Source organism: Periplaneta americana, chromosome 12 (assembly GCF_040183065.1).
Source record: "Periplaneta americana isolate PAMFEO1 chromosome 12, P.americana_PAMFEO1_priV1, whole genome shotgun sequence".
Taxonomy (NCBI): domain Eukaryota; kingdom Metazoa; phylum Arthropoda; class Insecta; order Blattodea; family Blattidae; genus Periplaneta; species Periplaneta americana.
This window is the reverse complement of record NC_091128.1, coordinates 10,168,243-10,185,049: the sequence shown is the minus strand read 5'-3', so window position 1 is coordinate 10,185,049 and position 16,807 is coordinate 10,168,243. Positions and strand designations below refer to the sequence as shown.

Genomic DNA, 16,807 nt, shown 5'->3' with positions numbered 1-16,807 from the left:
GTCCTAACCTACGAATTAGGTCTTTTTAGGTCATATTGAATTTAAGAATGTTACGCTTTGCTACATAAAACGAATAAGAAAAGCAATATTTCCAGAGTAAGGAGACAGCAACAAAATTGATTCGAACCTAAGAATCCGGGGCTTGCTCATTACTATTACATAGTCTAATTTTACAGCAAATTAACTCGATGTTCCTCTTTCTTTGCAAACCGATCAAATAGGTCACAGCATACTGAATAATTGCTACTAGAAGAAACTAGAGACAAATCTGCATTTGTTTCTAAACTCTCGATATATTTAAAATACTGTAGAAGTAAATATATCATATACATCTTGTAACACAAAAGAATAAAATAACAAGAACACCTGCAAACAAGAGAAAAATCTAACAACATAAATGAAAACTTTTACGCAGGGAGAGAAAACTAACAACACGTGACTCAATTTTCTAAAATCAAGAAGAGAGAAAGAGAGAGAGCTTCCCAACACAGCCGAAACCAGCTGTGACTATAAGCAGTACAGTTGTCAGCAGTGGGTAGGACGTCTCCAAATCGGCTCCCCTCGCGCGTTTTATCAAGTTTAAACACTCTTCTAACCAGCTATCTTATTGGTTGAACTGCTGTTGCCATGGTTACTGGGGAGTAGCGTCATGTAGCCGACTCCTCTCTCCCGCTCTCGCATAGACACAGCAGGCTGCTAGATGTCGACTACACAGGTTACAGCGCTATCTGTTATTTTCCAGTACGAATTATTTGTACTATCTACAGTATAGCGAGCGGTCATCACAAACTGGATGTGGTCGACTTTACGTAACTTACATCTTAGTCATAGTGAATAGTAAAATTAATATAAAAGGAAAAATGTTCGTCATTTGCTGTAACTTGTCTGTGATGTTAATTCAGCTGGAATTATTATTGCCATATTGTGTTCCGGTAAAATATTAGGGGAGGCTCGGCCTCCCTTGCCTCCCCTGAAAATCCGCCGCTGCCAAAACTCCATTATACCCAGACACCCTAAGTTATAGGAGGATTTCATAAACATGATCGCACCAGATGAGGTCCAGAATAAAAACCGCTTGCCACATTTCATTTATGACAGGGTGGCAGATAACCTCACAACAGACATCACGCCTGAAGAAATTAAAATAGCACTACAAACAGTGCAAAAAGGAATGGCCACGGGACCTGATGGAATCTCTTACGAAATTGTGAAAAATTTGCCTGACAAATACTATACAATATTAGCAAAAGCATACACACATATTCTAAAACAAAATGCGATCCCTAATTCATGGAGATAATATTATTTCATACCCATACAAAAACCAGGAATGACAGGATTCCAGGCACAAGATTTTCGTCCAATAATCCTAACAAATACCGTAAGGAAAATAAATGAAAAAATTCTAACACAATGAATATCATTCTATATGGAAAGAATGGGACAATGGCCCAAATGTCAATATGGATATAGAAAGGGACGCAATACAACACATTGTCTATTGCATATAGTCTTATATATTTTATCAGTATGGACCCAAAGACAACATCTCAATCTAGAAGCGATGGACATATCAAAAGCCTATGATTCAGTGATACTCTTAAGTCTACAACAAGAAATTGAAAAAAATTTTACTCCCGCCAGATATAATTAAAGTCATCATTAATCTCATGACCAATAGAACTGTGTCCTTCCCGCCAGCCTATGGAAACACAACAACCAGAATTACCAACTTAGGAATACCACAAGGTTCGTCGCTCAGTCCAATACTTTTCACCATTTACATCATGGACCTATCACAGCTCCCACTACAAAAAAGCAACATACTAATTTTCACAGATGACATATAAGCTTATATTATAACAACAAAATCTCCAAGACAAACCTACAGAAAATCTCAAACAATACATTCAAGAAGACATTGAGACCATCCAGTTTTACCTTAATCAACAAGGACTAACAATAAATCCTAGGAAAAGTAAACATATCATATTCCATAAAAGACGAAAGCGCCCTTACTTATGGAATGAAACAGAAATCCAGAAACACAGACTAGATACCCAAACCTGTATCAAAATCCTGGGTGTAGATATGGGGCCATATGAATAAAACTGAAGGATTTCCTTCGAAGCAAGAGGTTGAAGTATAAGGTTATGCTTCGAAGCAAGAGGTTGAAGTATGAGCATATGCTTCGAATTGTAAGAATAACCTCTACCTTATCCTTCAACCTTCTGCTTCTAAGACAGGAGCATGTGCTCATAAAAGTTGTTGTGACGTTTCATGTTGCAATACTGTGTATTTGTCGGTGCTCTTTGTCAACTGAGTGCGGGTGTTCGGTTTCATAAAGAAATGCGATAAGCAGCCACGGTAGGCCTCCCAATGACTCAGCAACTTTTCTTCTAATGCTAATAAACTACACTCATTTCAATCACAACTAGATAAAGATTCCGCATGGTTAAAACTGGATCTTCTGATTCAGACGGAGCGCCGCGGCAGTAGCTGTGCGCCCCTTGAAAGTACAATGATATTTGCAGGCTACACATCCCGGAATATTAGAAAAAAAAGTCACAATTTCCGGAAGTGCAAAGGAGAAGAAAAAGAGACAGCATTTCAGAAAATGATAAAATATTTCGAAGAAAATTCGGCATACTAATAGCTACCTCCTAACATGCGTCTTTGCAGTGGTCATAATAGCATTATTAAATATAATTGCGCCTACTATGAGTGTGAGAAATAATGATAGTTAATTAACGTTTCTGCGTTAATCTATGTGCATCAATAAAATACGAGTAGAAAAATTATGTCAATGCAGTGACGTGAATACATTTGAAGTCCTTCCAGTGGCAGGTTCCTCAGGCTCTAAAGTATTTTCATCTTCATTTAAATCCTGTATATTTTCTGTAAAGTCATAGTCATGATCATGTAGGTACTTCTCTAGCCTACATTGTGCAACACAATGCAACAAACAATGATTGTTTGGACGTTTGAGGCAGCAATTGTACAGGCGTATTGTAGAATAGAAAACCTACTTCTTAGTTGGCCAAATGAAAGTTCTATTATAAAATAGCTGTCCCCTTATTTTAAAATCCGATTTCGATATGATACCATGAGCCATGGTTCCAAGCCTTCACCCAATAGGACAGTATTTTTAAATCCACTTCACACATCACGAACTGATGAATTTTTCCTTATTCTACAGTCATGGACGGACCCTGGCCAACTAGCTGTAACACTCGTAAAGCGTTCTTTTGCATTGCATGTAGCCTGCAACATGCTCATCATTTCATGATCATACCAGCATGCTGTGTAGGTTTAGGAATACACAAAAGTCCAATCTAATACACTAATAGCATTCGGAAAACTAAATTTCTATAACTATTCAGTTATTACAACAGTTGTACATATCTTGTAATGATGTTGACAACTTGAGCCATATGTTCGCTTTTTCCGTTAAGGTCCCGCGCCGTGGCGTCGTGATCTAAGGAATCCTGCCTAGGACTCGCGTTACGGAATGAGCACTGGTTCGAGTCTTCATGGAGGAAGAAATTTTCTCATGAAATTTCGGCCAGTGTATGGGACCGGTGCTCACACTTGGGGAGCTACGATAGGTAGCGAAAATCCGGTTTTGCAAACCAGCTATAACTGCTGGAGGGATCATCGTGCTAACCACACAATATCTCCATTCTGGTTGGATGATCGTCCATCTCTGCTTCGGCTTTGGGACGTGAGGCCAGCAGCCGGCTGGTCGGTCTTGGCCCTTCATGGGCTGTAGTGCCATAGATTTACTTTTACACTAAAATAACTGTTTTACTCATAGTGGTGCCATGTATAACCACCTCTTCTGCAATACCTGATTAGAATCTCGGATCGACCATAAACTGCAAATAATAAATAATAAATAAAATAAAATCATCATCTTCATTTTCGAGGATGTCTGGCTGGCTTTAAGAGGGCTGGATCCGATACGAGTCCGCACGCTTAGGCACGGTTTGGTCCACTGTGAGCTCTGTAGGCCTATATCCGATAATTATCCAAGTCCGACAATGGCTTCGGTGGCATTCGTGAATCCGATGCTGATAAGTTGGCCAACCTGCCTCAGCTCCAGATGCAGCCAGGTCTCGTTTCATGACGAGTAGCCTTATAAACCCGAGAGCTCCAGGCCCCAACATCGGAAACTCCCAAGACTTTACACTAACCTATTTTTACTATTGCAGATAATAGATGAAATGAAATGATAGAGAGAAACGGGAGTATCCCGAGAAAATCCTTTGCAACGTCTGATTTTTCCACCACAATTTCCATCATGATCTGGATGGGGATCGAATCCGGGCTTCCTGGATTGAAAACAGCAGCTAGCACTTGGGCTAAAGAGGCGGCTATTTCCGAGAATGCCCCTACTCTTCTCCCTTGTTTCTTCCAGAAAATGGGTTAATCCATAGGTCATTTTCTTCATGAAGTGTATATAAACTCTTATACTGCTCCCTAACAGCACACCACCATAATTTGTAGTACTTTTCACGTCGTAATACGACTGGTAATTCAACCGTCACAGAGATGAGTCTGCTCCTGACCAGACTTCACTTTTTAGAAGGATATGCTTCTGAATCGAAGGATATGCTTCACTTTATTCATACATTTTTTCTAATTTTGAAGCAAGAGGTTGCTCTCCAAGCAAATGCTTCTTCCTGTGAAGCAAGTGCTCTTTTCCTGTTGCGTCATCAGGAGGAGAAGGTTGTGCTCTGCATTTTATTATTAAAATCTGAAGCACATCCTTCAAAATAGTAGAGTAAAAGGATATGCTCAACTTTATTCTTACGGCCCATGTAACTTCTCTGGAAAAACACATTACTCAAACCTCCTTCAGAAATTAAAACGGAGAGCAATGATATTCAAGTATATGATCAGCAGATATTGGGGAAATCACCCTATGGTATTTCACCTACTATACAACAACTTCTTGATAGCACTACAAGACTACACCATGGCCATATTACCAAAGCCTCAGGCCCAAATAGAAGCACAACTAAATTCAATCCACTACCAGGTAGCAAAACAAATCCTGGGTATAAGTGGCAAATCACATACCCTTTCTGTACTAAGACAATAAACTACTAGTCGTTACATCACAGGAGAAAGTTAGCATGCCACAGGCCAATATACAACAAGCTCAAAGGAATCACACACTTAACCCAAAACAGCGAACATCCTATACCATATCAAATTCCCCAAATAATCCAAACTTTTACAGAATATTACCGCACTCTACATTGGCCAATCTTTCCTCGCTTTCCACTGTATTGCATTCAGTATGAGGTTTTCCAAAAAAGCATACATACAGACACCACAACCTTCAATAAACAAGAGACAAATACGGGACAACGATTCTGAGAATTTATAACCAACATGGAAGAACAGGAGCCCAACAAAGTGCAGATTTACACTGTGGATCCAAATCTGACATGGGGGTGGGTGCAGCATTTGTAAATACAACAACAGCAGGTAGAGGGAAAATCAAACTCCACAAACAGTCATCCATCTGCAGAGCAGAATTATTTGCAATTCGGCAGGTCCTATCTCAGCAAAGCACCTAACAGGAAAAGCTATACTCATATTCGTGATTCACTGAGTGCATTACAAAAAATAAAAAATAATGCCCTTTCTGCGAAGACCCCCCTGGATAGTAATAAACATCAAACAGTTATATATAACATAGGAAAGGAGAACAAAATAAAATTAATTTGGATACCGGGACATAAAAGCATACAAGGTAATGAGATTGCAGACTCTCTTGCGAAAGCAGCCATAACGTCCAACCCTGCCTCATCAATAAATATTCAGATCACCGACTTAATAAAACAAAATATAAGACAAACACAGAAGCCACACAGGCAGACAAACCATGGTAGGCCTATTTACACAAAAAATTAACACGACCATTCATTTCAGTAACAAACTAAAACATAATGCAACAGTAACTCCAAAATACTGTTATTGCAAGTTATCTTGAACCTTCTGAGCGGGGTCAGAGGGGCAGAGGGAAGGAAGCGCGTAACGAGGGTGGAGCCAACTGAGTTGTTTGCGCATGCTCCACAGCATAATCTCTTGTCAAGAAACATAGTACTATTTCCTTCACTGCGTACCAGTAGTGTTACCATGGAGTAGCAACCATAGGGTAGTAATTATGGTGAAATCACACCACTTTGGAGAAAAAGTAACGCTGTTATCTATAGCCGAGAAAGAGAAATTATCGCAAATATAATAAAATTAAGCGTTGCGAGGAGGAAAAATTAAACATATATTTGCTGGAACCTCTTGCTAAGGAATATGAGAGAGCAGCTAAATACTCTGGCAAAAGTATTAGTTCTGTGAACAGAATTAAAAATAATATTGAATTACAACCGAATGAACCTCACACTACTCCGGGAAAGAATAGGTATCTAATGTTTAAAAATTATTGCTATAATAGTTATGTAAAATAGTGTGTGTATTGAGAGCGACATAACGAATTACTGTTGCAAGTTATTATTTTCTTATAGTTCTACTAAACATATTATTTCATTCCAGAATTAGACTTGTGTAAAGTTGAAGTGGACGACTTCGATCAACATGTTATTCGGGATACAATCGAAGAATTCTATCTTGTTCAGAAAGTAGTACCTACGATTAAGAAGATAATTCCGAATGAATGATGCCATTGGCGAAATAATTAATTTTGAAACAAGCGATGATGGCAGCAATGATAGGGATATGGATTGTGTATAATTGTAAAATAATGTAAATTCAAATAATAAGCCTGTAAAATATTGTTATAAGAATATGTACATATTAGCTGAAGGTATAAGTCATGCAGGCCTATATAATGTATAGAAGTAGCTGTAGTAACTCCTCCATTGCCGGTCCCCAGCCCGGATGAGAGAGGAGTGTACACACGATTATATATAAATACTTACTCATTACAGGTTAATTAAAGCTTGCTATGAAACTATGTTCTCCTCTCAAAACCGGCGTATCGAGAGAAGATGATGTCTGTATTGAACCAAGTTCTTTTACAGTAAAGAGCCGTAAGGTAGAAGAACCAACGTTTTTTTAAAAGAGTCACGTTACCTGAGGGAGGGGCATCTTTGCCGTGTCGTTACGTTGATGAGTACACGCCGTACCGAGCAGTTCCAAAGACAGACTTAGGGGATGTAAGGTTCAAGATAACTTGCAATGACAGTACCTATACCTCATTGGAAGGGGAGAATCTTCTTTGTGTGACTGTCAACAACAGTCAGGAGAAATAAACCATATGTTCTTTCAATGTCAACTACACAAACAATCCCTAGACCAAATAATACACGAGATCAGCCAAAAACTAGGATTTGGACCCTGGAAGATTCCAGACATACCAGTTGAAAATGAAATCCAGATAGGAAAACCCTTATATATATATACACATGAAGATTTGTAAAATGTAATTTAAAAAAATACACAGTCCGACTCTCAATATACTTTGAAATTACAGTGATAATTGTTTCACACACCAAAAACGAAAGAAGGATCGATATAGCAACGGGAAGAAGCAGAAGAAGAAGAAGAAGAAGAAGAAGAAGAAGAAGAAGGAGCAGGAGGAGGAGAAGAAGAAGAAGAAGAAGGAGAAGAAGAAGAAGAAGAAGAAGAAGAAGAAGTGGCTGTGATAAAAGTGTTCAAAATTGATTTCCAGCGCCACAATCCCAGTAATTAACGTGTAAATATTCGTTACGAGTCCGTTGGAAGTGGCTGTTGGAAACTCTAGATTGACCCTATTTTTTGTCCGCCTGGCAGCAATAAAATTGCAGATTTGGCTTTTGCCTTTTTAGAATTAGACCAATTTCCCATCACAGAAATATTAATAATACATTAGATAATAGATAGCACAGTACACACCTTGTTTTTACTAACCTAATGAAGAAATATACACTATATACACTGTTAGCCTACATTTGAGGTGAGTGTAACCTAACCTATATTCCTAAAAATTATTTACTCTGTACGTACTATACACACTGCCTGTGAACTATTCACACTATGCCTACTAAATATATTGCCTCTCAACTATTTATCCTATCATTGTATTTATACTAAAACGGTTTAAAATTATAATTTACAACATATACAATATCATAAAGCCGTATTGCGCAAAACAATAACAAATAATTATCGCGCCAACAACACCAAAACAAACCACAAACTCATTTGTTTCAACTTCTCACACAGATGTAGATACTGTACTGTAGCGTTTTCAGGATAGGCAACACTTGAAAACTAATACAGCAAAAGACTATGGCACTGACGTGAGACCACAGTCTTGTGACTGAGACCCTAGATCATATATAAAACAGATTGATCAAGCTCATATTAAATTTAGACGCAACTGGAAAATAACGGACGCTATGCGTCGCTAGTGTCGAGAAATGAGCTTGCAATAACCAACACTAGATGGCAGAGTACCTGAAAGTACATAGAGTAATACGACTGTGGCACGACTTTTTTACGTCATGCCACCTCCAAATTTCTTTCTCATTGTAATGTGAGGTTATGTTACTTTGATGTGTTGCTAAATTGTAGCCTACAGAAGTTTGTTTTACCCAAATTCATCAACACACATAGATGATATTGGCAATGGTAAAGTTTAGCGGTCCCTGCTTAGGTCGTTCTTGCACGCATGAAAATAACAATGGAATTTACACTCTTTGGACAGGAAGTACTACGTGACTCAAAAGGATGACGGATATAACAGAAGGCTAACGGTTTCATTTATGGAATTATGGACGTAGTTTACGAAGGCTACACCAGAGTCGCATTCGCGGTATATGTCTGCAGTTTGAACCCAGTGAGGGCAATATTTGCTCGATCCCCACATGAAATTATTATTTTTGGGTACAGCAGAGTCGCTTTCGCATTGAAAATAATACATATTTGATAATATACACAATTAGAACTAAAAACGAGATATGATAGTATATTACCAAAAATTATACCGTATATTTTCATTACTGTTACAGTACCTAATATTATAATTAAATGAAATGAAGCATGCTTCATTACGAAATTCTTGCACATTCATTTATGCATGAATCAATAATTTTCAGTTGCATCGCACGTATATTTTGATGTTTTAAAATTATAGGTTATGTTTACTCTATCACTACTTTATTTCTACATTCACAATTATGCAATTATAATTAAGCATAACGTTACAAAGGCAATTTGTCTACACATCAATTGCATTTATTCGTTTCATACAGTACTTCAATCTGAAGTCTGATTAGTTAAATATGTTACTGGGACTAAACTAGCGCACATATTCTTTGCATATACGAATTAGTTTGGTTAATTTAGACTTTTATTATGCCTTGTTTATATGATCAAATGCATTTCCACAAAAAAATAAATTGAACGGTTTTCACTTCCGAAATCACAAGAACTACCTCAGCGCTAGTAGTCAGTGACGTATGCAAGGAAGGGAACAGGAACTGGCCACCCTACCCCCATTATTTCTTGGCTTAGTTGCTATATGAGTGATGCTTTATTGGTCTTCGGACACTTGACTAAATGACAGCTGTATTTCAATAAGGCGACCTCAAAGCAACCAGATTTACAAGGTTATGTTGTCATGTCGAATGTGAATGTGATAGCACAATTATTCAAATTACAGACCACTGTATTAATATATGTATAAATATATTGCTGAATATTTTTTTTACAGCGAAAGAAAGCATTTGTGTTGAGAAATCTTCACATATAGGCTACTAGTTATGGACACTGATAAAGCATTTCTGGAAAATATCAGGAATGCTTAATGTACTCAGTTCAAATTAAGAACCAGTTATATAATATAACCATTTCTGTCTAATTTTGATGTTCTTCAATGCCCCGTCATTCCATAACTACGTTATGATACCATATAGGAATTATAGGTTATGTTTACTGTATTTACCTCATATTTCTATATGAGCAATTATACATCATAATTAAGCATAATGTCACGTATGATACTCCGCACTTTCAATTGTATTTTAATTAACTTATTTATTATGATACTGAGTTGTATTCAATTGTATTTATCGACTATCTACGAAGGGAAATAATATACGGTAGGCCTAACTTAAAATGTTAATGCAAACAGGTTATTTTATTTTATTGGGTTATTTTACGACGCTGTATCAACATCTAGGTTATTTAGCGTCTGAATGAAATGAAGGTGATAATGCCGGTGAAATGAGTCCGGGGTCCAGCATCGAAAGTTACCCAGCATTTGCTCGTATTGGGTTGAGGGAAAACCCCGAAAAAAACCTCAACCAGGTAATTTGCCCCGACCGGGATTCGAACCCGGGCCACCTGGTTTCGCGGTCAGACGCGCTGACCGTTACTCCACAGGTGTGGACCAAACAGGTTATGTTAACATGCAGATTTCTCTTCACATTAAAATTAACACAGTTTTATAATTATACCTGCAACATATTATGCAACAAATAAATGGAACTTATGCACACTTTACACTAAATAAACATTTTAATTTTATTATTTATTTATTTCTTACTATACTGGGTTGTATTGAATTATATTTATCTACTAGCTACCAGAGGACGTAAACTAATATCATAGAAGGGACTGTGGTGAATTTTCTACCTACAATTAAAGAAGGTAAATGTACTAAATTAAAATAAACTCTCACTTTGAGAAAGGAACATAGGTTAAGCGTGTTTGAGAATAAGGTTCTTAGGAAAATATTTGGGGCTAAGAGGGATGAAGTTACAGGAGAATGGAGAAAGTTACACAACGCAGAACTGCACGCATTGTATTCTTCACCTCACATAATTAGAGACATTAAATACAGACGTTTGAGATGGGCAGGGCATGTAGCACGTATGGGCGAATCCAGAAATGCATATAGAATGTTAGTTGGGAGACCAGAGGGGAAACAACTTTTGGGGAGGCCGAGATGTAGATGGGAGGATAATATTAAAATGCTTTTGAGGGAGGTAGGATATGATGATAGAAACTGGATTAATCTTGCACAGGATAGGGACCAATGGCGGGCTTATGTGTGGCAGCAATGAACCTGCGGGTTCCTTAAGGTAAGGCTAAGTTGTTCCTGTTTTGGTTTTGATTTCTCTTTTCGGCTGAAATGCCATCAATTTAAAGTAAATCAACTATAGTGAATATGATTAATGAATCAAAGGATATTTTATTCGGTGCTTTTTAAAGCATATTAGCAAAAATGGTAAAGTAAACCAATGAACAAAAATGTTTGTAATGTTTGAGGCTATGGAACTGATACCTCAGAACAAAGATTATGCATACGTTAAGAAAGAAACTTTGACAAGTGCAAATTCAAGTTCACAGTTAGTATCATAATATGAACATATTATGTAGCCAGTGGGTCTACTGCCAACATGAATGCCACTTAATATGACTTGATGAAAATTCGCTATTTTTTTTTTCAGCTTTACATTTGATCTATTCATAAACTAGTGTAGCTTTATATTTAATTTGTAGGCTAAAGTTGACAGTGTCAGAAGAAGTGGCAGTGGAGGAGGGAAGCCAGCAAAAATTACTGCAGTTGATGAATTGGTATTAGATTATTAAGAAAAAATTCTGCAAGTGTTGCTGGTCTAGGACAGGAAGACCTGATGGCATTGGAAAATATGCCAAATAATCAACATTCCAATTTGTAGAGCAACTTGTATTTGAAGCTTTCCTCATAATGCATGACTTCTATTTGTTTGTCTTGTTATGGCAGGTCCCACTATATTTAACAACTCTTCAAGTTTTTCAGCACTTTACCTAATCTGTTCATTATATTTAAACAGTGCTCCCATAATGGAATAATTGTTCTTTCTGGATATAGTTTTAGCTCTTCTCACAACAACTTCATCACTTGAATCCCAACCAGTAAACCACATATTAAAAAAATAACTACAATATTTTGTTTTGATTATCTGAGAAAGGTTGTCACTGGTAACTGATAATATAGAAATCATCCAATCTTTAGTCTTGTAGCAATATTCCTGTTGAATATTAGTATAATCAACTAAATCAGCATTTTAAGAAACAGAATCACTTATGAACTGGTGAAATCGAACAATATTACTAGTCTGTGAACTGGTAACTACTACTTTACCCTTGTAGTTTCTAGAAACACAGACCTTGTAAAAATTTTATTTAATAAATTAATATTACTACTGTGCAGACTAATATTATTACGGTAGTCCATGAGTTTCGAGAAACAGGCCCCTGGTCTAGATCGAGAAGGCATTGATATCAGTCTTCAGTTTGAACCCAGTCAGGGCTATATTTCCCTAGTTCGATCCCAGACATTTAATTATTATTTGAAGGGCTCACAACCAGAGCTGACCAAGTCCACCCGTGATCAGTTTGTGGAGTAATACAATCTCGGATGAAGAAAACTTAGATTTATCCATTGCTATAACAAACAAAGTCCATAACTCATTTGTTACTCCACAGAGGACAGCATTTCCTAAAGAAGGTGAATGAAGACTCAATATCTCAGAACTATTCGAGATGAACTTGGTCCACTCTGGTTGTGAACCCCTATGTAGGTATAATGAAATCGCTGGAAAAATGTATAGAAAATGAACCTCTCACTTTATATGTCAGTACACAGTTGGAACCCACTGACGGCTATATTTCCTCAGTTCGAGTCCCGAAATTTAATTATCCTTTATTCTAGGTATAATACAATTGCTTGAAAAAAAAGTATGCACATTACCCTCTCACTTTAAACGTCAGTCCACAGTTTGAACCCAGTGACGGCTGTATTTCTTTGAGTTCGAGCACCAAAAATTAATTATTGTTTTATTATAGATATAATACAATTGCTGGAAAAGCCTAAAGAAAAAGTATACAAAATTACTCTCTCACTTTAGACATCAGTCTACAGTTTCTACCGAGGGCGGTTATATATTCTCAGTTCGAGACCCGAAATTTAATTAAATTTATTACTTTATTAATTTTGGCAACAGCTTTGCTTATTAATTTAAAATGGCTGTGTTATTACATTATTGTGTATACACGTTTTTAGATTTTTACAGCAATTGAATTATACCCCCAATAAAAGTAATTAATTTTCGGTGCCCGAACTCGGAAAATATAGCCGTCACTTGGTTCAAACTGTAAACTGAGATTTAAAGGGAGAAGTTCATTCTGTATACACTTTATTTAGATTTTTAGAGCAATTGTATTATATCTATAATAAAGAATAATTTAATTTCGGGGTTCGAACCGTCGACTGACATTTAAAAGAGAGGTTAAAGTGACAGACGTTCATTGTGTAAATATATTCATAGACAATTAATATAATTGCGCTTTTTATATACCTATAATAAAGAATAATTTCATTTCGGGGTTCGAACCGTCGACTGACATTTAAAGGAGAGGTTAAAGTGACATACGTTCATTGTGTAAATATATTCATAGACAATTAATATAATTGCGCTTTTTATATACCTATAATAAAGAATAATTTCATTTCGGGGTTCGAACCGTCGACTGACATTTAAAGGAGAGGTTAAAGTGACATACGTTCATTGTGTAAATATAATCATAGACAAATTAATATAATTGCGCTTTTTACGCCACTCTAGTGTCGGCTTCGTAAACTACGCCGTCAATTGCATACATAAAACCGTCAGACTTATTTTATTATGGCAGTGCTTTTGAATCCCGTTGTACTTGCATGCGTGCAATAACGACCTATGCAGGGACCGCTAAACTTAACCATTGCCATAATATGGAACAAGGAGGCGTTTGTAGCACTATAAATTGTAAGAAAAATAGTTTAGAGTTATCCTTCTTCTGAAAGATCCAGTAAGTTGAGTTTATAAAATATAACATATATTTTATGAAAATAATATATAAACCTTATGTATTTCATATTTAAATAGTGGAAGTGTGCCGTTTTATTTCGGCACACTACTTTTTTTATTTTCTTTTCCTTTCTTTCTTTCCTTTCTGTTCTTATTAACAAATTAATACTCATTAGTTTTTGTTTCTCAAGTTAAGTTTTACAACATAGCCTACATGGCAGTTGATGTTACATAACCTCTTATTCAAATTCTACTAAATACTTACCTCACATTTATTTGAGACAAAATTATCCCGATGCATCTCCCTGATATATTTCCAGCGTAAATCTTGATCCTTAGGGAATAAAAATACATTGATTGACAAAATTATCCTGATGCATCACCCTGATATATTTCCGGCGTAAATCTTCATCCTTAGGGAATAAAAATACACTCACTTTCGAACCAGTTAAATAATTGCCATTACAGGCAGGTACGCAACATTTACGTGGCCCATTATTTGGTATATTCACATGTAAATATACAAAAAGTACATAAACAGAATTCCTTATTTCCATATTCGCAATTATGCATTATAATTAAGCATAACGCTACGTATAACTTATAAATGCAATCTGTCTACACTTCAATTGTATTTATTCGTTTCAGACGGTACTCCAGTCTGAATTCTGATTAGTTTAATATGTTACTAGGGCTAAACTAGCGCTGAGGTAGTTCCCTTCGTATCCATACATCTTGCATATACAAATTAGTTCGGTTCGTTCAGGATTTTAATATGCCTTGCTTATAGGATCAAATGCATCTCCATAAAAAATAAATTCAACTGTTTTCAGTTCAGAAATTACCGGAGCTATACCTCAGCGCTACTAAGTAATATAACGTATGTACATTTCATAGGAGGGACTGTGGTGAATTTTCTACCTATAAGTAAGGACGGTAACCGTGTTCTGAAGTTTATCCTAAAAATATATTCTTCTTTATTAAATCTCAAAACCGTTTTCGTTCTCAACTTAAGCCTAAAATGTTGACGCAGATAGGTTATGTTAACATGGTAAATTCTCTTCACATAAAAATAACGCAGTTTTATTTATTATTCCTGCCACATTATGCAACACATAAATGGAACTTTTGCACATATTACATTGAATAAAAATGTAATTGTATTATTTATTTGTTCCCTACTATACTGGGTTGTAATGAATTGTATTTATCTAACCTACCAGATTAACACACAACTGTACATACACTAATTTCATAGGAGGGACTGTGGTAAATTTTAAACCTACAAGTAAGGAAGGTAGATGTGCTAAATTATTCTTCTTTATTAAATCTCAAAATAGCTTCCATTCCAAACTTAAAATGTTGATGCAACCAGGTTATGTTACCATGTAAAACTCCGTTCACATTAAAATAACACAGTTTTGTAATTATTTCTGCAACATATTATGCAATAAGAAGTGTGAAGGGGTCTTATACACACATTACACTAAATAAAATTGAGCGCCGACACGCTATAAAGTATTATATTGCACTCAGCTCCATATACTCAAATAGAAAAGCCCGACTCATCGAGTGACGTCACACAACCTGCATTACGGCCTGGTCTAGATCACGAAGGCAGTGACTGAGCCTTATATGTGTCTCCATGTTAAAAAATGTAATTCCCCATACTCCCAGACTTGTACAGTTCAGGAAGATCTTAGTTAACCACATCTAAAAGCATGAGAAAGCAATCGCAGTAATATGAGTAATTTTGAAAAGAAGATGATAAAAATGGGTACAACAAAAGTATTGTATTTATTATTTTTTTTTATTTTAAGTGATTAAAATAAGAGGCGTAATCTCTGTGTGTATTTTTATATGGAAACCTATTTTAATCTCACGACATTGTCGTTCTGTGGTCTCTTGCTATTTTTATTGCATTGAAAATTAATATCTTTATCTTTTCCTTTAGGTTTTCATAGAAGAAGGTTCTCCAGTGAGACAGAAGATTGCAGAAGATCCAGATTATGAGAGTTCACGATCTGAAAAGAAAATAAAAATAGATGACAGGCGACCAGAGAAGATGACGAAAGCTTGAAACTAATTTCTAACAACTCTAGGTGAACATTGTGATCTGCATCTTTTTCGCATAATAATAATAATAATAATAATAATAATAATAATAATAATATATACCAGGTTTTATTTATATGGTTGTTACATGAATTTAAATATTTTTCCAGTATGTTCTTACATAATAATGTAAATAAAATGAAAACACCAATGCGTGGAAGTAAAAAATCTCTTCCTTTCCAGTGAATTAAAAATAACTAACATTATATTATTTAGAAGATGTTAATATATTTATTTCGTCAGTATTATAATAATACAGTGAGTTAGTTGGGGACGCTCAGGTTTCCATCTGAAGCCGACTCGGCTATCAATGTGTTGGTTACCGCGAAGAACACCATTTTCACCAATCTCGTCTAATTTCTCTTCCAACAAAACACTGCATTCTCTTTTCGGTTTTTCATTGTTTAACGAATCTGTCTGCATGATATTGTATTGGCAGCTGGAACAGGGCGGATGCACTATTCCCGGTGATCATGCCATTTCCTTAAGAGCGACGATTTCACTTTATCTTGATAGAATGTGAGCCTTGTACTGTGTTGAAAGTTGTAAGTTAAGTGCTCTGTGCAGGCTACTGTTGTGATGACTTATTCATTACGTTAGGGCTGTCAAAGTGCCTGCACTGCATGCTCATACTAGAAGCAGTACAACTTTCACCACCAACTTACTTCTTACAACACAACTAAAGCTTGCGTGCACCGAGAATGCGGACGCACTATTCCTGGTGATCATGCCATTTCTAGGGGGCACGGCTCCTGCAAACCAAGCGTTCCCAACTAACCTCACTGTATATAAAATGGGTAAAACCAATTTTATTAAATTGTTGTACAGTGGGTGATCAAATT

The 16,807-nt window shown here is 36.2% G+C and overlaps 1 protein-coding gene and 1 long non-coding RNA gene across 12 annotated transcripts in view; one reads left to right on the top strand and one right to left on the bottom strand.

Moving 5' to 3' along the window:
• The window catches only part of LOC138710161 (putative per-hexamer repeat protein 5), a 281,887-nt gene extending 273,564 nt beyond the window's left edge, over positions 1-8,323 (bottom strand). For 2 of the 6 annotated variants that reach the window (XM_069840796.1, XM_069840795.1), the window contains exon 1: positions 7,906-8,197. The gene's annotated coding sequence lies outside the window, so the exon portion shown is untranslated. The other 4 variants (XM_069840797.1, XM_069840800.1, XM_069840801.1 and 1 more) reach the window with 3 other exon arrangements.
• Positions 8,324-8,642: 319 nt separating this feature from the next.
• The window catches only part of LOC138710163 (uncharacterized), a 117,223-nt gene continuing 109,058 nt past the window's right edge, over positions 8,643-16,807 (top strand). For 4 of the 6 annotated variants that reach the window (XR_011335123.1, XR_011335122.1, XR_011335120.1 and 1 more), the window contains exons 1-2: positions 13,279-13,851; positions 15,805-15,952. This is a non-coding gene — a long non-coding RNA (uncharacterized lncRNA). Of the gene's footprint in view, positions 9,624-13,278; positions 13,852-15,263; positions 15,628-15,804; positions 15,953-16,807 lie in introns of those variants that run through there. The other 2 variants (XR_011335125.1, XR_011335124.1) reach the window with 2 other exon arrangements.